At 44.0% G+C, this 23,927-nt stretch overlaps 1 long non-coding RNA gene across 1 annotated transcript in view; it reads right to left on the reverse strand.

The window, feature by feature from the left end:
* The window catches only part of LOC121275313, a 116,847-nt gene extending 93,892 nt beyond the window's left edge, over positions 1-22,955 (reverse strand). The window contains exons 1-2 of the long non-coding RNA XR_005942382.1: positions 22,901-22,955; positions 6,668-6,795 (exon numbers count right to left, since the gene is read on the reverse strand). This is a non-coding gene — a long non-coding RNA (uncharacterized LOC121275313). The remainder of the gene's footprint in view (positions 1-6,667; positions 6,796-22,900) is intronic.
* Positions 22,956-23,927: the final 972 nt, after the last annotated feature.

Genomic DNA, 23,927 nt, shown 5'->3' on the forward strand with positions numbered 1-23,927 from the left:
ATGACTTCTCTTTCAAAAAACCAGCAAGGCACGATGCATTGAATGACCTTCGTCTATGCTGTAAGTTTGTATGATTCTATGACACTAGTATGACTGCACGAAGTTATCTTACAGCTTACTTCTCATATCAATTTTGTGGAGGTTGCCTGACCTGAAGTAAACAAAGCCTCCTCCTTCCCTAAGTCAGTTCCTGTGCTGAAATTGTCTCCTTGGTTGGAAGAGGTCAAACATACTCACCTTAGCCTGTTTAGACCAGCTTGATAGGAATCTCTAGCTTCATAGCTCAAATCTGTGCTGAGGTCAGGAGGTGGGAGGTTTTATTCCACTATGTAATCAGAGATCAGTGGGCAGTGTAAGAGAGCTGAGTTAACATCAGTAAATCTACTTATTAACTTGGGTGGTTCAGCAACCTTGTCACTGTAATTATGTGCATGTTGATTCAGATACCATTTACTCTGTGACACAGGAACTTCCCCAAGCGAGCCTTCCAGTGGTCATTAACATTCATTGTTTAAATAAACCTTCTTAAAAACAACACAGTTAGGCATAAATGAAGCAAAGACAATAAGTTGGTTATTGTAATGGATTACGTCAGTTAAGTTCCATAAATGTGGCCTAAACAATCACTGGAATGCATATCCTTGCCACTTTGGAAAAATTAGCAAGCATTTTGAAAACAATTCTGTAAATCATAGTAATTATGTTTGTTAGGATGCCCGTTACTTCTAAATGACTGGTCTTTGTAGAGTTCAATGTGGCTCTGCATCAGCTGCATGATGGAAGATGTTTTGGTTCATTATTCCAACATGGCAGCTCAGTGGTTTTAATTTTTTATTTACCACTTCTAAATGATTTATTTAATGCCTCTGAGAGTCAGTTGTGCTATTTGAATGGAGAGTTTGCCAGTTTGCACAATATTTATTTTCTAATGCAGCATAGAAAACAGTACTCACTTTGTACAGCATTGAACGGATATATAGCATCATGAATTATCCTTCATGTGTATTTGAAATGGGCATTGTTTGGCTGTTATGTCCTGAAATGACCTCAGATGTGGTAATATTACTACACATTTGTCATAAGGTATTAGTACTGCTAGTAATGTAGTAATTACTAGTGCTCTGCATTTTCCATGTACAATCTCAGTTATAAGAAGAATTTCAAATTTTGGCTAAAACACCAATAAACTCATTGCTAGAGAGTAGGGGGTGTGAATAAAATTTGTCAGAATGGTTATTTTCCCCAAGTCTAAAATCTCTGATTTATGCAATATTGAGTCACATTTGCAATCTGTTTGAATACGCCTACCAGCTGCTGGACGTACTGTCTATGCTTGAGAGTTCTGAAACATCTTGTTATTATTGGTGGTGAAATTGGTTCTCAGCAATAGTGCAAGATGGACAAAGGAGTATTGGCAGCTCTCTTTACACCCTCCACCTAATCTTCTTTTTCACTGACTTCAACTAGTCTAATCTAATTTAGTTGGATGATGGCTGAGGTCTTCCTCAACTTCATTTACCTACTTTCCCAACACATTCCTTGATATGAATACTCAACAAAAATCAATTGGTCACAGTTTTAAAAAATTTAATTGTCAACAGCCTTCTCGAGAGAGACTTCCAGATTTCCATTACCCTTTGTGTGGAAAAGTGCTGCCTGATTTTGCACCTAAACAGTTTTGTTCTAATTTTTAGATTGTACCCACTTGTTCTGGATTGCTCTTTCAGAGAAAATAGTTTCTCTGTATCTGTCCTATAGAATCCCTTGATAACTTTAAAGTCCACAATTAGATCACCCTTCAAATTTTAAGCTCAATAATTGGCACTGAAAACTGAGTAATAATTGGTGCATTATAACTGATAAACAACTAATAATATTTCAAAGACCAAGCAGTGCTGTAGATAAGGATTTAAAGTCCTTATGAGAATGGCAAACATAATAAAAGATAAGAATGGAGGTGTGCCTCCAAAATACATACAGTGGCACATAGGAAAGAGGCCATACTTTTTCAGTATTGTGAACATGGAAGAAATCACATCTATAAGATTGTTGTATTCTGGCAGGTTATTGTTAAATATTATGAGGTATAATTTCAACTTTCCTTCTGGGCATAAAGTTGGTGGAGGAGGTTTGACTGCATGTTGTAGAATCGTATCGATTTCTTCTTTTAGATGTTTATAGAAAAACCCATTTAAAAAGTTGATGCTACAGCAGATGAATTGGCCGCCAAAATTTCCCTGGCAATAATTGAGCTCCCTAGAATTTTCCGGAACTTAATCTACCGCAAAATATTCCAAAAGTATAACTTGGCTGCATAAAATCCTCCAGAATCAACTGTGCAGTACAATAAGCAGCTCATTGAGGTAAAAGTTGTTTTGCTAATGCATTCCACACAGAGCCTGGATAGTATTTTGTAGGGATTGCACTTAGAAATTTGACTGAAAAACAATGGTAAGCAGAGAGTTATTTAAGTATCATTTACCGAACAGCACAGAATTGATCCATGAAAGTTACAAACAAAAGTGACAGCATCAATTAGATAACATGTATTCTGTAGGTTGTGAGCACTTTAAAACATATTTTTGCTGTTGGCTATGCTGCAAAGACACATTACTCAACGGTCATGGCATATTTGGAAAGTGAACCTAGAATATTGTTGCCCAAAGTAGTGGGGGATGTCTGCTGTTCTCAGCTCTTTTAGAATTCTTTGCTTTAGTGCCTACTTTATCTCAAGTCTTGGTGCCTGACACAGTGTTCTTTAGACAGTCTGAGAAGTGTAGGGTGCTGATAGATTTGACACTAACATCATGTGTTCTACATTGTTCAGAACTATTTTCTGGCATGTTGAAAGAAGGCACTCAATGGATCTGGAACTGTGAAACACGAAAAGTTGGATGGTGACATTTAGCCTTTATGGTGTAGGTACCAGCTTCAGGACAGTGGCAACAGGCACTACAAGTTACATTGCTCATTCTGCACTTGAGGAAGGTAAACCTCCACACATCTAAAATTTGCTGTTAGCTTTTATTTATCAACTTTAAAAATGTAGGCCCTAAATTTCCTTGAGGGATTCAATGGAGCCTACTTCAAAAAGGTAGGAACCCAGTTATATTTGAACTTCGTCAATTCCAGATGTTCCCGGTTGGGTTTATAAAGGAGTGGAACCACAACTCACCACTAACAAGGTTAAGGAGTGCCCCCTTCTTCAACTCAGAAGCCATCCAGTGTCGTACTGGTGGCCATCATTTCAAACTAGAGGAGGCATACCAGTATTCAGATTGGTGCAAGTGGGAGGGGAGGAAGACCAGGAATGGTGGGAGGCACCAACCCCTGATGAAAAGGAACATTTGTTTTAGAAATTTCTGAATCAGGTCCCCTATTGGTGTGTAGGCAATGGATTCCCTGTCATACTGGGGCAGACAGTGGCCAAAGGGCCATCAGTTGTGGTGTGCTTACTTAATTGCTTGCCCTATATAAATGAGGCACCCTCTCACTGACCTTGCAAACTCAGGCAGTGTTAAGCACTGACACGTGGAGTCGTGGCAAAACTGCTGGGATCACAATCCATTGTTTTTTGGATCCACAAAGGCAAAGGCTTCAGTTTTAAAATTGAAAAAGGATTGTTCAGTATTGGATCCAGGTTACAATTCTATTGATGTGAAGCATAAAGCATTCAGAAGTTCACTTTTTTTCAACAGACTCCCATCCTCCTGTTGAAGCCTATTATTATCAAAGAGCTAGAAATGCCAACAACAGAATTATACAATCTTACAGCAGAGAAGAAGGTCAGTTCGTTCATTGTACTTGTGCTGGATCTTTGAATGAGTATTCATTCAGTCCTACTTGTCCTATCATTCCCCATTGCCCTGCAACTATTCAAGCATACAATGAATTATCTTTTGAAAGTTACAATTGAATCTGCTTCATCACCCTTTCAGAAAGAGTGCACTCCAGATCACAGCAACAGACTGCCTAAAGAAATTTCTCCTCGTCTTCCCTCCAGTTCTCTTGACAATTACCTTTACAATGTATCCCCTGGTTAATGACCCACCTGCCACTAGAAACAGTTAATCCTTATTAAAATTTATTGAAACCCCTCTTAATTTTGAACACCTTTAACCTTTTTTGCCCTAAGGAGAACAATCGCAACTTCTCTAGTATCTCCAAATAACTGAAGTCCCTCAGCTCTGGTCTTGTTCTGGCAAATCTGCTATGTACTATCTTCAAGGCCTTGACATCGGAATTTAGCACAAATCCCCAGGTGAGGTCTAAAGATTTAGCATAATTACAAATTCTGCCCAGCTACTAGACAGAGCTATGTTAATTTTTATTCATAAAGAATGAGAAGAAAATACATATTTCAAATATAGAAGCAGAAATCTTTGTTATTTGTTGAGAAGCTTAAGTAATCAACAGGACAGGACAATGTTTTTTAATAATATCAGAAGGCTGTAATTGTGTAACTGCAAGGCAAGAGGCAAGATACATGTGCACATCGACCATCCATTGTTTGCTCTTCATCAAAATGTTTGAATGGGTATGCTCGTGGTATGAATTTCACTGAGATTTTGATCACGAATTTAAAGACAGTTTGTTACTTCAAATTTTAAAACCAAAAATTTGTACCTTACAGCTGGGTAAACACTGCAGTAATGTTGACATACTCCACATAATCTTTAAATTGCAGTGTTCATTCAAAGAACTAAGCCACATTTTTCTTCTGATGGCATCATTGGCAGATAGTGCTTGTGTGTGTGAGGGCTGGAATGTAACTGCACCTAAAGCTTTGGGCGCTGTGAACAAAATAAAGGTAGGTGTGTCTGATAAAGCATTAGTTCTCTTACTGATTATGTGCAATAGTGTTCATTGGAGTCACCAGCTTGTCTCCCATCTCCTGGACAAAATCTTATGGGAGGTGATGGGGGTCTTGGCTGTCAGCTGGACAGCCGGCAAGAGCCCACCATCGCCTGTTTTCAGGAAGGCCTGGCACATCATGTGCCAATTGGGGACATGAAAGACCAGAGGTGGAAATTCCCCTGGGATCAAGAACCTGAGGGCTGGCAGCTCAACTGAACGGCAGCTCCAAAGGGGGGTGGGGGACAGTTGGTGGCTGGCTGCTGTCGGTACAACACCCACTCAAGGCCTAGGGTCATTGCTGGATCCCGGGCCAGAGGTGGGTGACCGCAGAAGGTGGTTTGGTGGGGGGGGGTGCAGAGGGTTGGGTTGAGTGGGGGGAGGGTGATGGGTGGGTGCAGGGTCGTGGGGTCCAATGCAGCTTTTAGGATGCAAACCTGGAAAATATTATGTGCCAAATAATTATATGAACACTTGCATTATAACCAGTTCCTCTCTCCGCAATTTAATCACATTTAAACACATTGATTCATTTGTGTAGCAGAACTTCCAGGATATAGAGAGAAAGAGAAAGAATGGACTTGTACTCATGTAGCAACTTTTGCTGCTGTTGGACATTGCAAAATACCTCACAGCTGTTCACTTATTATTGTAGTGCGGTTATTATAATTGTAGCAGCCAAGTTTTCACAGAGCAAGGTCTCACAAACAGCAGTGAGATAAATGACTAGATCATTGACTGGATTTTATCGTTCGAGGTGGGAGTTGGAAGATGATCCTGGCTCACATTCCTGCCTCCGTTGCCAGCCTGCTAGGAGAACGGGTTTTCACAGGGGCAGGGTCGTAATGACTCTAGAGATACGTCTGCTGCCCAGTTAGTGGTCGGGAGAATGGCACGGGAATGGAGTGGGAAGACCAGGGAAGCGCACCATGTTACAGCCCACATCAGCAGCCATTGGTATGGCTGCCACCAAGGTGCATGGTCTTAAAAAAAGAGAAGATCTTCATCTTCAAGGTGGTCAGGGCAGATGGAGAGCTGGGACTGGAGATGGAGCAGGGAAAGGTTGGTTACTCGTGGCTACACAGTAGATTTTTTGTCCAAACTTGCACTTGTTTCCATCAAATAATACAGTTTCAGCACGGCCGCCCCTGTTCCCACCTGGCTACAGCTAGTCAGCCTCAGAGAGCACCTGATGGCTCCCTGTCCCCATGAAAATCTCAGAAAGTCAGAAACCTAGCTCTTAACAAACTCCCTAATGACCTCAACATGCCCAGTTAATGAGGTGGGCAACTTCACTTTCCCACTCCCCTCCCCAACCCTTTGGAAAGCCAGCAGCAGAGTGGGATTGCAGGCCACCAGCGCCATTTCTCTTTGCCATCCTGTCCCCGAAATCTGGCCCCATGTGCAAGAGTAATTGTCATGCTCAATGCAAATGGAAAATTGGTGTTATTAGATTGACTGCCCGATATACGCCCCAGCTGAGATTTCTGTCCACTGTCTGGTTCTAAGATTTTGTTCTGGCAGTGGAAGATTGGAACTGAATCAAACATCTGTGGGAGACGCAGTAATACGATACTTAGTCAGGCAGGATCTTCAGTATCACAGCTTGCTAACTAATGGGGCATGGAGATGCAGATGAAGTTGGATGAAGAGGGTTGGGGCGAGGTTCATGTGGAATATAAACATCAGCATGGACCAGTTAGGCAAATCACATATTTCTGGGCTGTGCATTCTATGTAGCTCTATGTAACACTGAAAGAGAGTGCCCTAACATGTTAGGTGTTCCTGGCTGAATAAACAGTAGGAGGCTTACCGTACTCCTGCACAGTTTTAATTGTTAACTACAGCAGGGCTCCTGTGCCCTTGTCTCCTTTGAACGATGCCTAAGCTCCCTAGACTTAGGTAAGTGGAGTAAAGGCAAAATCTTTAGGTGCCAGAAATCTGAAATAAAAAGACAAAAGGTTAGAACTGCTCAACATGTCAAGCAACATCTGAAGAGAAAGACAGCTAAGATTTAAGATCTATTAACTATTGTTAGAACCCTGCTGGAATGATATTCCAATAACCTTACATAACGAATCAATAATACAGTTTTCTTTGTAACTTCAGTTGTATCAAAATTTGTCAAATTGACATTCCAACCCAGTTACATACACCTGATGTCTGGTAACTTAGTTATCGTCCATGATTCTCAACATATCTAGAGTAATGACTGGTTCTAGAATTTAATATTTAAACATAAAACTACAGGTCTAAGTTCTTGACACAATGGAAGGAGCAACCAATTTCTGTTGACAATTCTGAATGCTAAGGAAGTGAAAACATTAGCCAGATCATGACCTCGGTTTTCAATAACCTCCACTATCTCTTCCTCATTAGTAAGCTCGCTTGTGGATATCAGGCTTCAGTGACTATGGTGTTGCTCCCTGTGCTGGTATAGCTTACTTGCTGCCTATAGGCACACATAAGTGGCAGTCACTTAGGCAAATATCAGGAAGCCAGTTTATGGAGTTTTATCCAGCGCTTTCAGTGGAGAACAAGAGAGACAATAGGCATTAAAAAATGGAGAAACTCAACAACTCCTAAAACAACAATTTTGCTTACATACAATGCCAGTAACGTTGGACTGGATTTTGTGTCCAGCAACCGGGTGCCTTGAGTTGATATGGATGCAGGAGTATCTGCTGCTCCAACCCATTCCCGTGGTCCTCCCAGTGATTTAACATCTGTTGGGACATTAATTATGAGGCAAGACTTCCAACCCTATCTGGGGAAGATCCTGCAAGAGTTGGCCAATCGGCTGGCCGGCGGCTCTTTGGTCCCAGCAGTGTCACTGGAAACAGTGGCCACCGCTGGGACTGCCTCCAGTCCCCATCAATGTTTGTCGCTGGACCCAGATGCGTGGTAATCGGGGTGGGGGAAGCCTGGTGCCAGTCTGGTGCCAACAAGGGGGTGCAAGGAGGATCAGATGCCAGCATGACAACACAAGATTAAGGGGAAATGCGGGCTGTCTGGCCAGCAATTGAAAGGCAGGGCCCAAAATGGAGGCACCACAACCCCAGCCCTGCTTTCCTGTCTGAAATCCAAGCAGTGTTACCTGTTGGGGTTCTGACCTGTCGGTGGCCTCAGCCTCTCACTCTTGAAACAGTAGTGGAGGAGGGAAGTGGCCCTCAAGTGACTCCTGCCTCTCGTAATATTGTGGCGGGGCTAGGGGCAGGGGCATGGGCGGGTAGGTAGCCCCAGGGAAAGGCACACATGGCATTTTATGGCCCCCCCCCCCCTCCGCCCCCGCACAACCTGAAAACCCACCCACAGGGATGGTATGGGTTTTTTACTGTGCAGCAATAAGTGCCAAAGCCCTTCATAGGAAATTATCAAACAAAGTTTGACACCGACCCACATAAAGAGATATGAGGACAGGAAAGAGGTAGGTTGTAAGGAGCTTAAATCTGCTCCTAAAGAAGGAGAGAGAGCTGGAGAGGAAGTGAGGTTTAAAGAGGAAATTCTAGAGCTTAGGGCTTAGGATCTGAAGGCATGGAGGCCAATGGTGAAATGATTACATTGTTGGATCTTCAAGACCCAGAATTGAAGGAACGCAGAGATCTTGGCACGTTGCATAGCTAGAAAAGATTACAGAGATAGGGAGGGGAGAGGCCAAGGAAGGATTTGAAACATAGGATGTGCAGCATAGAATTGTGTAAGTTTGTATGGAAGACTCGTAGCAGAGGAAATGGCTATTTTGAGAAAAGGCTGTCCACTTGTGAAAGTGTTATGTTCTTGGAGCAGTCATGCACATTACAAAAGCATGAGAGCCAGCATTAAGTAGCCAGATGTAAGGAGAGTAATAAAGAATGTCATTTAACCTTAGCGAGCAGGAAATAGCTGATGTAGGGAGGATGGGTGTTAAATCTCAAGGAAACAGACCAGGCACCATGTCATTGTTGATTAATGAAGCTATTGTTATAGACAGATTCTTCGGGTCACAGGGTGACCACGCTTTCTGCTTAAAGGAGGCATCTTATTGTAGTGCATCCTTTAAGTAAAACATAGACAATTGGTAATGGAAACAAAGTGACATGGTTACATCGTGCTAAATTCCAACGGACAAGGCCCTGTTAACACTGCACCTGGTCACATTACATTGCTATTCTTCTACTCATTACAAAAAGCAGCAATACTCCTTGTTCTACAGGTGACATTTTCTCAGCCTTGCAGCCCGCACATCCAGTGAGCACATCCAAAGTAAAAGCAGTTTAAAAAAAACAAACCTTTTGGTTTTCACATGGCATCCAAGGCAGTATTAAATGGCTCTCAAATGTTCTGTCAACCACGAGAGGAAGCCTTGTAAAACATTAAAATAAACATGATCTTTAATTATTTTTTAACAGTGTTCAAAACACTGGGCGGAATTTTCCAGTTTTGAAACTAAGGGCTGGGGCGAGTGGATTCCGCGGAGCGTTTGCCGCAAGTCAGAGTGGCAGGAATTCGAGCCCAATTTCATGCTCGGAAGCTAATTAATTATGCATTGCTGGGTATCTCTCTGAATCACGCAGTGTGTCGGGAACTGATTCGCCCACTCTGCCATCACCTAATGAGGTCTGGGTGACATACTTAAACGCCACCCAAACACACGCACTCACTCCCTCCAGCCCAGCTGTCTTCAGGAGACATCTCGGGATGGCTGCACGCAGGAAGAAGGCTGCCCGAGGTTTAGCCATGAGTCCCACGAGTCTTTGACAAGAGGAGTGCGCCAACACTGGGATGTCCTCTACCCCAGGGATGGCTCCAGGAAGCACATCAACCTCATCTCACCAGCCTGGGAGGCATTCGCAAGGGAGGTCAGCTCATTGGGCATGCACCCCAGAAACGCCATGCAGTGCAGGAAGAGGATGAATGATCTCATCTGTCCTGCCAGTGTAAGTCAACCTTCAGCTCACTCCAATCTCACGGTCTCATTATGACACTATGCACTCAAAGGGTTACACTGCACGGGGATCTCACACGGTGCACATCAGCCCTGATTGTCACTTTAACATCAGTGGCATCTCATCTATCATGCTGCACAAACTCCAACCTCAGCCCTTACTGGGGAGGGCTCAACACATGGAGTAGGCATGCATGCTTCCCAACCTCTCCAACATCTCTTCTCATCATATTCCATCCATGTTTCTTCACACAGGCCAAGCTTGCCTACAAGAAGAGGGAGAGATCCCAGACAGGAGGAGGGAGGGCCAACATCCAGGAGCTGTCCAAGTTTGTGGAGGATGCCTCCGAGTTGGCAGGGGAAGACAGAGATCGTTCCTGTGGGGAAGGTGAGGTCAGCCTCTCCCAGAAACTCAGTACGGATGATTCCTCCATGAATTGATCACTTCCTGACATTCTCAGTGAGTGACATGTAATCTTGTTTTCAGCCTGTTCATCAACTAATTCTATCTTCTCTCTCTTACAGGCACCAGCAGGTTCAGGCAGAGGAACGGAGCCAACCTAAGCCCCAGCCTTTAGCCCACCTCAGAGGATGATGCTGAGGAACCATCAGAAGAAGATCTGTCACTGCATTCACCTGCACCATCCACCAGCGCAGAGGCACACACCCCGGTGAGTCATAGTTCTAGATTAGGCTCGGGTTCACTTTCTGGGGAATACCTCAGTGACATGTCTCCACAGCAGTCGGAGGCAGTAAAAGCCCAAGTTTATGGCACTTGGAAATGCTGGAGAGCAGGCACCCACTGAGTCCCAGTCAGATGACCAGCCTCTGCAAGTGGCCGCCGAGAAAATGGAGATGCAACAACAGGCAGGGAGACATCAGACTGTGCTATAAGAGGCAGTCAACAGACTGGAGCGAAGGATGGAGGACTCCATCCACATTCTGACTGATGTCGTGACTCTGATATGTCAGCATTTAGAATTCACCATGGGAAGGGTGCCAGCCGCCTTGGAGACCCTGCTCCAGCAGACTTTCACCCCATCGCTATAGGCATTGGTGGGATCCATCAGTGGACAGACGAGAAAGGGAAGAGGGTACCTCGACCTTCCTCCAGATGCTCTTTCTCCTCAAGGAGTCAGGGAGATTCCCTCGGGCATACACTGGGAGGATGAGCATTTGTGGGACATCCTGGGGGCCTCCACACCGGGCACTCTGAGGGTGTCCAGCCACTCCGAATCCCCTCTGCCTATCAATCCCAGCTGGTCAGGCCAATGAAGGGTCTCCCACCCTTGAGCAGGAGACCCTTATCAGGCCAGGACCCAAGACCCTCCGGAAGATGTCCGACAAGGTCATCTCAGACAATAGGGCTGCCTCCACCTCTCCTGCGGATGCCAGGGCTGCACCAGGCATAGTGGCAGAGTTAGAAAAGCTAAGAAATTTTGACATCACTTCTGGGTCACGAGTGTTCGATCACTGTATATATCATACACATTTATAAATAAATTTGCAGTTCATAAGACTGGTCACATCATTAAAAAGCGTCGTTCATATGCATCTATGTGCCCTCTTAATGCAGGGGTGAGCCGTGCTCCCGCTCAGTGATCACCTCACATTCATGTGATGTCTACCTGGCTCATGATAGTTACTGACCCTTGTGTTATGTCAGGGAGATGTCTCAAACTCTTTATTGGAGGTGTGTGCAAAACATGCCAATGACCTTTATTCCTTACAAGTCAACATGGAGGTAGGTCAGCTCAATTGGATAGTTAGCTGCAGTTGTATCTATTCATTGGTAGTGCCAAAGCACAAGACCTGCAGCCATGATGGTATCTCCATCCATGTGTGCATCTTAGTGTCAGCTGAAATTTCTCATTAAGGTGGTGATGACAGCATGAAGTCCCTTAGCGCACTGTTTGCGCTGTCATGCTGACTTTCAATTCCCTGAACGCCCAGATACAGGGTTCACCGCTGACCCTTCCAAAGATTACGGCCTAGTGAATCATGAGGGTTGAAGGTGCAAGTCCGAATGCTGAACTTTCTCTCAATGTCACTGGTTGTAAAAGCCTTTCAGTGCAGTGAATGGCATTAAGGGACAGGAGGAATGTATCCTTCTCCTGTTGCCTGCACCTTACTCCTCCTGGAATCCTGTGGCCAAAAATGTGGTATGGGCACGTCTTCCACGCCGTGCTTCTTCAATAGCATCCTCACGTGGAAACTGATCCTCATCTCCCTCTTCAGTTTCTTGTCCTTCCTGCTCCTCATCATCCGAGGAGCTCTCAGGCTCCCCCATATCCCTCTGACAAGGGATACCCCCTTAGAAGTGCCAGGTTCTGAAGGGTGCAATGGACAATAACTGTGTGGGACCTCTGTGCAGAGCCCGACCTGAGTAGTCCAAAACTTGGAGGCGCATCTTCAGGATGTCGATGGTCTGCTCGATGATGGATCACATGGAGCTATGCACCACATTGTAACTCTTCTGTGAGGCACTCTGAGGGCACCGCAAGGGTGTCATGAGACATCGTTTGAGCAGGTATGCCTTATCCCCAAGCAGCCAGTCCTATAATCGCTGACACCCTTTGAATATGTGAGGCACCTGGGAGTGACTCAGGATGATGAGTCATGAATCAGGGTACCTGGCACAAATGCGCATGATGTGCTTCTAATTGTTGCAGACCAGCTGAATGTTCAAAGAGTAGAACCCTTTCCTGCTGTCGTGGAAAGCTGGTTACAGCCATGAATTACTTACAGGCATATTGAACGTTTTTCAGAAGACTTATGTGTTTTTAAAGAAATACAAGCAAGGACACTGAGAAAAAGATAATGTAACCACTTTACATTATCAGCCTATGTGGATTATACTGACAGGCCTGTCCTGAGGGAACATAGAAATGTCACATCTGAAAAGGTGTCATGGCCTTCTTCAAGCAGAGACACCTGAAAAGGAGATAGGAAAGATACAAAAGACTGAACTTTAATCTCCTGTGGTTGCAGAGACAAAAGACTGATTTGCACATCTCAGCGACCACCCAAAATTCCATCTTCTGGTGATTTCTATCTCAGAATGTGTAAATAATTCTGAGATGGATGCAAGACAGCTATTTCCCCTCATGGAATTCACAGGGAAAATGGGTTAAAAAGCTAGCTGCAGCACAGTGCAGTGTATGCTGGTGTGCTGTGTGTATGACAGCAAGAAGGGACCCCTTTTAAATAATCTTGTTGCAACCAACCGAGGGGTTTGAATGAAGAAGGGGGACCAGCTCATTCCTCCTCACCTGGGATCATAAAAAAATGACGGTCCCGTTCAGGAAGTTAACATATAGGGGGACTTCGCCTGAGGACCACATCCCGTAAATATATAAAAAATACTGTTAATGAACATCAGAGGCTGCTGCCATGGAGCTCTCAAAGCCATGTGTGTGCAATCGATTGCACCCTGAACTCAATCTAGCTGCAAACCTATGAAATCTAGCAGGCTGGCTAGCTTCATTGAGTGTGAACTCCACATATGGTGAGCCTTACTGTAGCGGGCATCAGTCGCCTCCTTGATACATTTATATGTGGAGGACTGTGAGAGGTCCCCTGTGGATCCCTGGAACAAACCGCAGGCAAACAAATTGAGTGCAGCAGTGACCTTCAGGGCTCCCAGTCCTTGGGGCCTTAGATCCTCCCGTAGAATGTGGTAGATATGATCCACCACATCTCTAGACAAGCGCAGATGTGTGCGACATTGTTTTTCGGTCATTTCCAGATTGGAAAGTCTTCTTCGGTAGACCCTTGGTCACGCGAGTCATCTCCGCGGGATGGATCTAACCTCCTCATCCTCTGGTTCTGCTGAGGCTCCTCTGGACCATGGGCCTCAGGCTGGGCCTCTTCTCGAAGCTGTGCTCCGCAGTGCCAGACCCTTCTTCTCCTCCTCCATTGGATCAGTACCACCAGGAAGCAGCATTGAGCCCAGGCTCCATTATTCAATCCTCCCCTCTCCCTGGGGACTGATAAATGCAACAGGTTAATGAATACTGGGCAAATGTTGTAAAGTTCCCACTCACAAACAGAAAGCCACTGTCATGCCCTAGAGCTGTGCCTGCGCTACTAGCTTTTCGCTGATGCAGCTTTGCAGCTGAGGCACAAACTCACAGATCTAGGTGACAAAGCTGTCAACCCTGATACTTGACATCTCAATCCCACAGGAGTTGGAAAGAGTTTGGATGCATTCATGAAATGCGCCACTTTAACAAACTCACTCCTGCAATCTCTGATCTGGCATACTGACTAAGGCTGACTTGCACATGAGCAATGACTAGATGCCCTTTGGCCCATTATCCATGCCAATTGGAGAAAGCACATTCGAGGCTTTCACTGATGATCTGTCAGATATGCAGCGGGTGTGCTTCCTTAATGGGAGCCTGCATTCTTCAGTATCACATTCCTCTCTGTTAATGCTCAAATAGAGCAACTCTATTATGAAGCCAATAACTCCTGCAGTCTCACGTTAATGCGTAGGAAAAGGATGGCACCTTTTCAAGGAAGTCTTCCTCTTTTCTCTCAGCTCAGACTCTATTTCAATACTGTGATTCTAAGCAGTTTGAGAGTGTCCCCTGAAAGGGCCCCATAGTCCAGCCCTGCACTCCTCCCACATCTGCCTGTGCAGATTCTTTTCCAGGTTCGATTTCGAACTGCACCATTACTTAGTGGGTGGCGCTGCACTTTTATTTTGATACCAGCTTTGACCCTCCCCCTGTCGGTGTTCGGATCCATCCAATTTTCCTGGAACCTCACGATGTGCAGGTTGATTTCTCTCCGGTTATTCTCCAGCCTCCCCCTGTGACCCTGGATCCCTTTGTCATTGTGGTGGACATTCCAGCCCTCCCCCTTGAACCCATCACTGTTGATGTCCGTATGCCCCATGTGGACCTCACCCCTCCTCATCTCGAGGCTGTGTGCACGGTCACCTACAGAGGAGAGCCCACCCAGGAGAGCTTTGAGTACCTCTCCCATTTACAGGCTGCAGATGCCTCCCCTAACCATGTCCATCCCCATCTGCAGCCCAGTACGGAGCCAGACAAGCCCATCGCCATCAACTGTGAACGCGCCCTGCACACCAAGCTGTGCCTTATCCCAACTGAGCACACAGGCCTTGCCCCTCCCTGGAGGTGGAGTAGGACATGCATGCCATGCTTAGCCCTGTAGCATGGCTCGCAAAGCCCCAGGACTGTGTTTAATCTCTCACTCCAACGTGTTGGCCCCAGACTGGGGCTATAACTGTCTTTCAATGAGCTCCCTCATAACTGATCACAACAGTCTCGCTTCCCATCCCACCGCACCCTCATCCATGAGTCCCTGTGCAACCAACCCCTCTTGTGCCACACTAACACACCACCCCAATTCCTGTTCCAGAGTCTGTGTACATCCCCTCCCATTCATTCGGTTCATTCCCATCCACTCACTTGTGTGTATGCGTTCAAGTCTTCCACGTCAGGCTCCAGCTTCACTAGCCTCAGTCTCCCCTCTGCCTGCCATCATTTCCCCCTCCCCTCCCCCGTTCCAACCCCTCCATACCCCATTGCCCCCCAATGTGTTCCCCATCTTCCCTAACCCCCCATCCAACCCCTCCATGTGCCATTGCCCCCCATGTGCCCACCATCCTCCCCACCCCCTTCAACCCTCCATTTCCCACTGCCACCCTTGTGTCTATTATCCCCAAACATACCCCCCCACTTGGAGTCTGCTGGTGTCTGTTTGAGGGTGCAGCCCTGCCTGAGAGCTGCTGCTAACACTGAGTGCGTCCTCCTGGAGTACGGAGGCATCCATCATGAGCAGACCAACTCTACACCCCCACCAGTGTGGCGTTCTGTTGCCATCACTAAGAAACCAGAGAGGCGTTGTTGCAGGTAGGCTTTGAATGTTGTACTCACCTCAAAATCATGAGCAAAGTGAGAGCTGACTGATGCACGCCACTCATTTTCAAATGTGTTTCAGACTGGCCTGAATTCCCACTGGCAAGATGCAGTATTGGAAGTTGGAACGTGATTCTGATGAATAGCATATTTAGTGAGCATTCACGACATGGTAATGCATGCAAATGGCATTCCTGACACTGATCAGCGGGATACCTGACCCGCTATCAACCCACCATGAAAGGGGCTGGTGGAAAATTCCCAACTGTTTTCCCACTGGGAGGAATCAGATATTTGGCCTCACTCCAAATTGGAGTAAATGGAATTATCCCATTCTAGCCCATCTATCCTCCAAGCAATGTAAAACTACATCTCGTGGACTCTAGAGAAGTGCCACAGGGAGAGAACATTATAGCAAGTGTGCCTATAAGGGTTATCCATTGCAGAAATGAGGCACTTTCTTTGTTGCTGTTATTTTTCTATTCTAGAAAGAGGCTTGTTAGCATACTTGGTTGATGGTCAGTTCCAGTATTAAACTTTGCCTGCCTGTCTTGGTGTAACTCTGTCGCAAGCTCTTGAGAGCATGTTGTGTGATAGATGTTCTGTCTCTCTTTCATTCTGGCAACCTTTGTGGTCCTTGATTTTATTAGCACCACCACAGTCATGACTGCTTGAATGCTCCACTCCTGCTCTTCCAAAATTGCTTCCAATTTTTTTTCCAAAGGGAATATCTCTATGGCTGGAGTGATGCTTAGTTTTTGTCTTATATGCACTGGACATAAATAGTGAATTTGTACAAAACAGCTGGCTCACATCCATTTTCAGATTGATTTTGTTTTTATTGGATGAGCTCCTGGATATTTTCCTGCATTTTTCTGGGCTGGCAGCAGCGTAGGGGATAAAGGGCACAAAATTGAACATAGCCATTGGCCAGACGTAGATGTACTCTGCCCTATTGTCCACTGGATCAATGGTAACCCTCTTGCCTCTGGATCATCCAGATAGTTGTAAGTTCAAATTCCACTCAAAGGCACATGCACAAAATCATGACATTTCAAAGCAATGTTAAGGGCCTCTCTCCAAATTTTCCACCCCCACCCGCCAGGAAACCCATTGCAAGCATTATCTTTCAAGTAACGCCATCAAAGCTAGTGATGATTAACCAGTCATTTACCATTGGTGTTCATTTTTGGATGACATGTTAACCGAGGTCCCATCTGCCAGCTCAGATGGATGAAAAAGACGACAAAGCAAAATAAGGAAGTTCAGCCATGTTTCCTTTTCACCATTTATCTCTCAAGTAATGCCATCAAAACTAGTGATGATTAAGCTGAAATCTATATCACTGTTGTTTGTGCAATGTGCAAATTAGAAGCCATATTTCTCAAAAAAAAAACAACAGTGGTTACATTTCAAAAGTGATACAAACATAGGAACACAGAAACTAGGAGCAGGAGTAGGCCATTCAGCCCTTCGAGCCTGCTCCGCCATTCAATCTGATCATGGTTGATCCTCTATCTCAACAACATATTCATGCTTTCTCTTCATGCCCCTTGATGCCCCTAATATCCAAAAATTTATCAATTTCTTTCTTGAATATACTCAGTGAGCCGGCCTCCACCGCCTTCTATGGTAGAGAATTCCACAGGTTGACCACCCTCTGAGTGAAGAAATTTTTCCTCAACTCAGTCCTAAATGGCCTGCCTCATATCCTGGGACTGTGGCCTCTGTTTCTAGACTCCCCAACCTGGGGAAACATCCTCCCTGCATCCAGTCTTTATAGCCCTGTTAGAATTTTATATGCTTCAATTAGATCCCCTCTTATTCTTCTAAACTGTACTGAATATAGGCCCAGTTGAACCAACTTCTCCTCATACAACAGCCCTGCCATCCTTGGTATCAGCCTAGTGAACATTCACTGCACTCCCTCTATCTCTATGGCAAGTATATCCTTTCTTAGGTAGGGAGACCAAAACTGCACACAATACTCCAGGTGTGGTCTCACCAAGGCCCTGTAGAACCACAGTAAGACATCCCTACTTCTGAACTCAAATCCTCTTGCAATGAAGGCCAACATAGCACTTGTCTTCCTAATTGCATCCAGCACCTGCCTGTTTACTTTCGTTAACTGGTGTACAAGGACACCCAGATTCCTTTGTACATCCACATTTCCCAATATATCACCATTTAAATAATACTCTGCCTTTTTGTTTTTCACACCGACGCATATAACTTCACATTTATCCACGTTATACTGCATCTGCCATGTGTTTGCCCACACACAAAACTTGTCTAAATTGCCCCGAAGCCTCCTTGCATCATTCTCACAACTCACAACCCATCCAGTTTTGTGTCATCAGCAAACTTGGAAATATTGCATTTGGTTTCCTCATCCAAGTCATTCATATATATATTGTGAATAGCTGGAGCCCAAGCACTGATCCCTGTGGTACATGACTAATCACCACCTGCCATCCAGAAAAAGACCCATTTATTCCCACTCTCTCTTTCTGGTCTGTCAACCAATTCTAAATCCATGTCAGTATATTACCCCCCGATCCCATGTGCTTTAATTTTGCCCACTAGCCTCTCATGTGGGACCTTATCAAAACCCTTCTTGAAATCCAAATGAACCACACCCACTGGTTCTCCCTTATCCATTCTACTAATTGCATCCTCAAAAAACTCCAGTAGATTAATTAAGCATGATTTCCCTTTCATAAACCCATGCTAACTTTGTCTAATCCCGTTAATGCTTTCCAAGTGTTCTATTACCACATCTTTTAATATAGACTCTAGCATTTTCCCCACTACTGATGTTAGGCTAACTGGCTGTAATTCTCTGTTCTTTCTCTCCCTTCTTTTTTAAATAGTGGGGTTACATTTGCCACCCTCTAATCTGTAGGAACTGCCCAAACTCTATAGAATTTTGGAAGATGACCACCAATGCATCCAATATTTCCAGGGCCACTTCCTTTAGTACTCTGAGACGTAGATTGTCAGGCTCTGAGGATTTTTCAGCCTTTAACCCCATTAATTTCTCTAGCACCATTTTTTTACTAATACTGATTTTCTTCAATTCCTCCCTCTCACTAGACGCTTGGGCCAGAATTTTACCTTTGGCGTGTGTGCACCTGACATGCTGGAACATAATATGATGCAAGATGACTTTGGCATGCATCCTGATGTCGCCATGCACTTGCATGATATTTCATTTGGCTGGCACACGCCGGAGTCGGCTGTGCTTCCTCTGGTAGTTGAAAGGCCTATTAAGGCCATTAAGGACCTAATTAACTTGAAATTTATGCTGCATGTCCAACCTAACAGTTGGTGGGCAGGCAAAAAAGCAAAGCGGCCTTTACATACATTCCTTAAATATTAGCCATTGCCTAGCCACTGTAAACCCTTTTAGTAAGGTTCCCCAATCCATCATTGTCAACTCGCGCCTCATACCCTCGTAGTTTCCTTTATTTAGATTCAGGACCTTAGTTTTGGATTCAACTTCTTCACTGTCCATCCTAATGAACTATTCTATAATTTTATGGTTGCTCTTCCCCAAGTACAAGATTGTTAATTAATCCTTTCTCATTGCACAATACCCAGGCTAGGATAGCCTGCTCTTTAGTTGGTTCCTCAATGTATTGGTCTAAAAAACCATCACGCACATACTCCAGGAAATCCTCCTCCACAGTATTATTGCTATTTTGTTTGTCCAATCTATATGTAGATTAAAGTTACTCATGACTACAGTTGTACCCTGATTGCATGTGTCTCTAATTTCCTGGTTACTGCTTTCCCTTACATTTCCATTACTGTTTGGGGGCCTTTCGACAACACCCACCAATGTTTTTTGCCCCTTGGTGTTTCTTATCTCCACCCAAACTGATTCCACATCATGATTTTCTGAGCCAATATCCTTCCTCATTACTGCATTGTTTTTCTCCTTTCCTTATTTGTCTGTCCTTCCTAAATATTGAATAGCCCTGGATGTTCAGTTCCCATCGTTGGTGACCCTGCAACCATGTCTCCATAATTGCAACTATATCATCACTGTTTATATCTATTTGCGCTGTTAATTCATCTACCTTATTGTGAATGCTCCGAGCATTAAAATACAATGCCTTTAGACTTATCTTTTTAACCTTGTTAGTCATGTTAGCTTTATTTTGCACCATTACCCCATTTGTTTTTCACCATTGTTTCTTCTGCCCTCCACTTTTGCTTCTTATTTTTCTTATGTTTCTATCCTTGTTTCCCCCTCCTCTGCCTCCCTGATCAGATTCTCATCCCCCGCCATTCTAGTTTGAACTGTCCCTGACTGCACTAGCAAACACTACCCCCCGAGGACATTGGTCCCTGTCCTGCCCAGATGTGACCCGTCCTGTTTGTACTGGTCCCACCTTCCCCAGAACTGCTCCTAATGTCCCAGGAATCTGAATCCCTCCCCCCTACACCATTTCTTCATCGCCAGTAGATAAATGAACTGGTTTATCTTGAGGATGTTAAAGTTGCTATAAAATGTAAGTTATTTCTTTCTAATGGCATGTAATTTGGCAACATATGTAAACAGTGGCAGACATTGGGGTTCGTATTGGAAGTAGTTTGCACTGAATGTAGCTGGCCTCATACTTGTACACAGCACAATGCTCTGTATGCGGAACTGTCAGCATGGCAAATTGCTGAAGAGATGGTGTGTGTTTTTGAGCTTACAGGGACACTTTGAAAACCACGAGACTCCTGAAAAAGTCACTGGTGCCTTTGAAAGATCTTCAATTGTGGATACATTTAAGAATAATGGGTGATGAAACATTAAACTACTCCTGTTGTGCAATATTTGAGCAGTAAATAATGTTAGGTCGCAGCTCAGAGCAACAGAAAGGACACAAAGTTAAGCTTTTGATACTTCAGGTCAATGTCAGTCAATAATTAATACAGGACCATTTAAAGCTGGAATCTCTGTATATGATTATGGCTAATTCCAGTTACAAGCAGCCATTGATTACGCCAAAAATGTAATGTCCAGCCCTCAGGAAATACCTTTCAATTTAAAATGAAAGACCTTCATAAATGAAATATTCTCAATGTAAGTCTTGCACAGGGCCCTTCCTAAAATGTTAGGGTTCACGTGCAATATCAAAGTGGTACCATTTAAAATCCTGAGTGAGTGATGACTAGAATTGAGTTATAGGTTTGTAACATAGTTGAAGAGTCTCTTCCCATGGCTCTCTAGATAAATGCACCATCTGATGAAGTAATAAATCACACGGATCTAGAATCTTCACATTTCAATCCTTTGTCTTTGCTAAGTTCGCTGATCTTAGTGGGCAGGTTGGCAGACGCATTATAATTGCTATCAATGTTCTGAGCTAGGGAGCAACCCAAAATTTTCATCGCTATCCAATGAGACCTGCTGGAAAGTCCATTTATGTGGCCATTGCATGAGGGCATGAACAGGTTTGGCTGTCATGCCAATGTCACCTGACCTGACTGTCAGATAATTAGCCAACTCTCTAGGTTTACATACAAAGATTGAACGCTCCTGTAAGGGCTGTGGCACAGCCAATTCAGTCATTGCCTCCAGGAGGAGAAGAACATTTATGGTGGGGTGAGAAACACCATCAAAAACATTCTGATAATGTCATAAACCTCAAGAGTGAGGCTCCCACAGACCATATAATTCTCCCAGACCTGATGGTGCATTATGCTGTTCAGTACCTTTTTTGAATTGAAAGTGTTACAGTGGTCAGCACATTCCTAGAACTCAAAACATGTTCTGTCATTTAGTTCACTCCCAGACACTTAGGCCTTGATATTAGTACTCCGCCACCCTCACCCCAGTGATGGGTGGAAGAGAGTTGGGATGGCAGGGTCATAGAGTTAATTGCGGGGAACACATCCCAACATGATTTTTTAATGCTATGGTAATTGAATGTCCAAGGTGGGAAAGTAAATCAACACATTTAAATCCCACAGTGAAATTGGGAGCTGATTTAAAATTATTACTGTGTTTGTTTTCCAGGGGTCAGAAAATTTGGGGTGAAAGGAGATGGGAGCTGTCCAGTCCCCCCCAGCTGAATGCCTTCTTCGCCATTCATTGAATGCTGCTCCTAGCTCCTCAAGGAAGCCTTTGATCCCTCCTACCCCTGTACATCTTAAAATTTTGGCTATAAATAAATAAAACTTCCAAGACCCCTGGCCAATACCTGGTCAGATTCACTACATATCCGCCGGTTTGGTCACAGGAGCCTGGAAATGGAGGAATGGAGCTGGCAATCAGTGGGTGGAGGAGATTTCCCTTGTGACCAGAGTGGGGAAACCAGGACTGGGATTTCCTAGGATTCCTTAGGATTTCCTGTTGGCCCTGAGCTGAGGGGAACACTCTTACTCCTTCTGGACCACAAGGAGCTCAAACAGAAGGAAACATCTAACCAGCTGGCTTGGCTGTAAACAGTATGGAATTTACCCTGCAGTCAGGTTAATATTACTGTTACTGCTGATGACTTTTGCATCTTAAATAGGCACCGGTCGGCTTTTAGCAAAAGCATCATCCAAGGCCTCAATCATCACCAATAATATTGTGCCAGTTGAAGGCAGGATTTTAACTTTCATGATATTAACTCGTCCCCCAATCCTTCTCATCCTGTCACAGTGGTTTGCGGGTGGGGCGGGGTTTAAAATCAAGGCCTTTTTTTTAAGATATACCAGTTTTTTTTGCAGCTTTTCTAAATTGCACCTAGCTTATTCTTGTATTCATAAATATGGCAATATGCATCTATGTAAAAGAGACACCATTCTCACCATTTTTATTTACCTAACGTACGAACATTAAAAAGTAGAAGCACGAGTAGGTCATTCGGCCCCTCGAGCCTGCTCTGCCATTCAAAAAATCTTAGCTGACCTGGCTGTGGCCTTAACTCCTTTTTCTTGCCTGCATCCTCCCACCTCCATCACCCACTGCCCCCAAATCCCTTGATTCCATTGTCAATCAAAACTCTGTCTGACTTAGCCTTGAATATATTCAGTGACCCAGCCTCCACTGCTCACTGGGGAAGAAATTCCAAACACTAATAACTCTCTGAGAGACAAAATTCTTCCTCACTCCATCTTAAAAGGGAGACCCCTTATTTTAAAACTATGGGAATGATACCTCTTTTTTTGACACAATGCCAGGATAGGTTTAAAGTTTCTTTTCAGGTTTGAAGTGTTTATGACTGTAAAGGCAACTTACCAGATCAGTACAGTAGGCAAGCACTGAGGAAATCCAAAAGTAACTGTCATTACTCTAAACCTTAGTGTTCTTAATACTCATTTCCCAACTTGTATAAATAGCCCTTTTGCAAATAATTGTCCAAGTCATGCATTGCTTAACAGTAAAGTGGTGACTAAATATATGGTTTGCATTTCTTCCCTCCCACTAAAAGCTATCCATCCCACACCATCACCACAACTTTGGATGATACATGCATATTGGTCTGGCAAGCACATTCAGCCTTTCTCAAAATTGGCATAACAATGTGGCTAATTACTGTTCTCATCACTATTTTTACTTGGAGTGGAATAAACTGGCTGTAGATTGAAAACAGAAAGGGTCATTGAGTCCTTCATGGAAGCTTAATTTTATCATAACCTGATGAATTGTTTCCATGATACTTTTGAAAATGAGCAGAATGTTACCAATTCTTTTTCCTATTCTGACTTATTAATCTAACTTTATTTTAGTCATTGTGCAAACAATTAGTGCTGCTGAAGGGTAAGAGTTCAGTCAGTGCCCTAACTCCTGGCATTGTGTAGAATCTTAGCAAAAAAAAAATTTTGGATTAAAAATGCCACTAAATATCAAGTAAATGAAAATGAGTGACAACTCGTAGAAGAATATAGTTTGTTTATGAATGTTGATATCAATAAAATAAATCTCAAGATTGAGGCAACTTGCCCCATTCCTATTCTGCCTCTTATCTAATTTTCAACTTGACAAAAAATAATAGATCTTATCTTTTTATATTGATGTGGCTGGGCAAGGTTTGTCATCAACAGGACATTTATCAATTTCAATTGTCAAAACAGCCATTGTGGCAATGGAAACCAGGTTGACAGATGGTAATAGTTGGGTACTGCATGATCAATACTTTGCCCTCAGCTATTTACCATCTATATTAATGACCAAGGTGAAGGAACTTAATGGTATCCAAGTTTGCTGATACAATGTTAGGTGGCAAAGTAAGTAGTGAGGAGTGAGTAAAGAGGCTGAAGAAGGA

This window comes from Carcharodon carcharias, chromosome 2, assembly GCF_017639515.1.
Source record: "Carcharodon carcharias isolate sCarCar2 chromosome 2, sCarCar2.pri, whole genome shotgun sequence".
Taxonomy (NCBI): Eukaryota; Metazoa; Chordata; class Chondrichthyes; order Lamniformes; family Lamnidae; genus Carcharodon; species Carcharodon carcharias.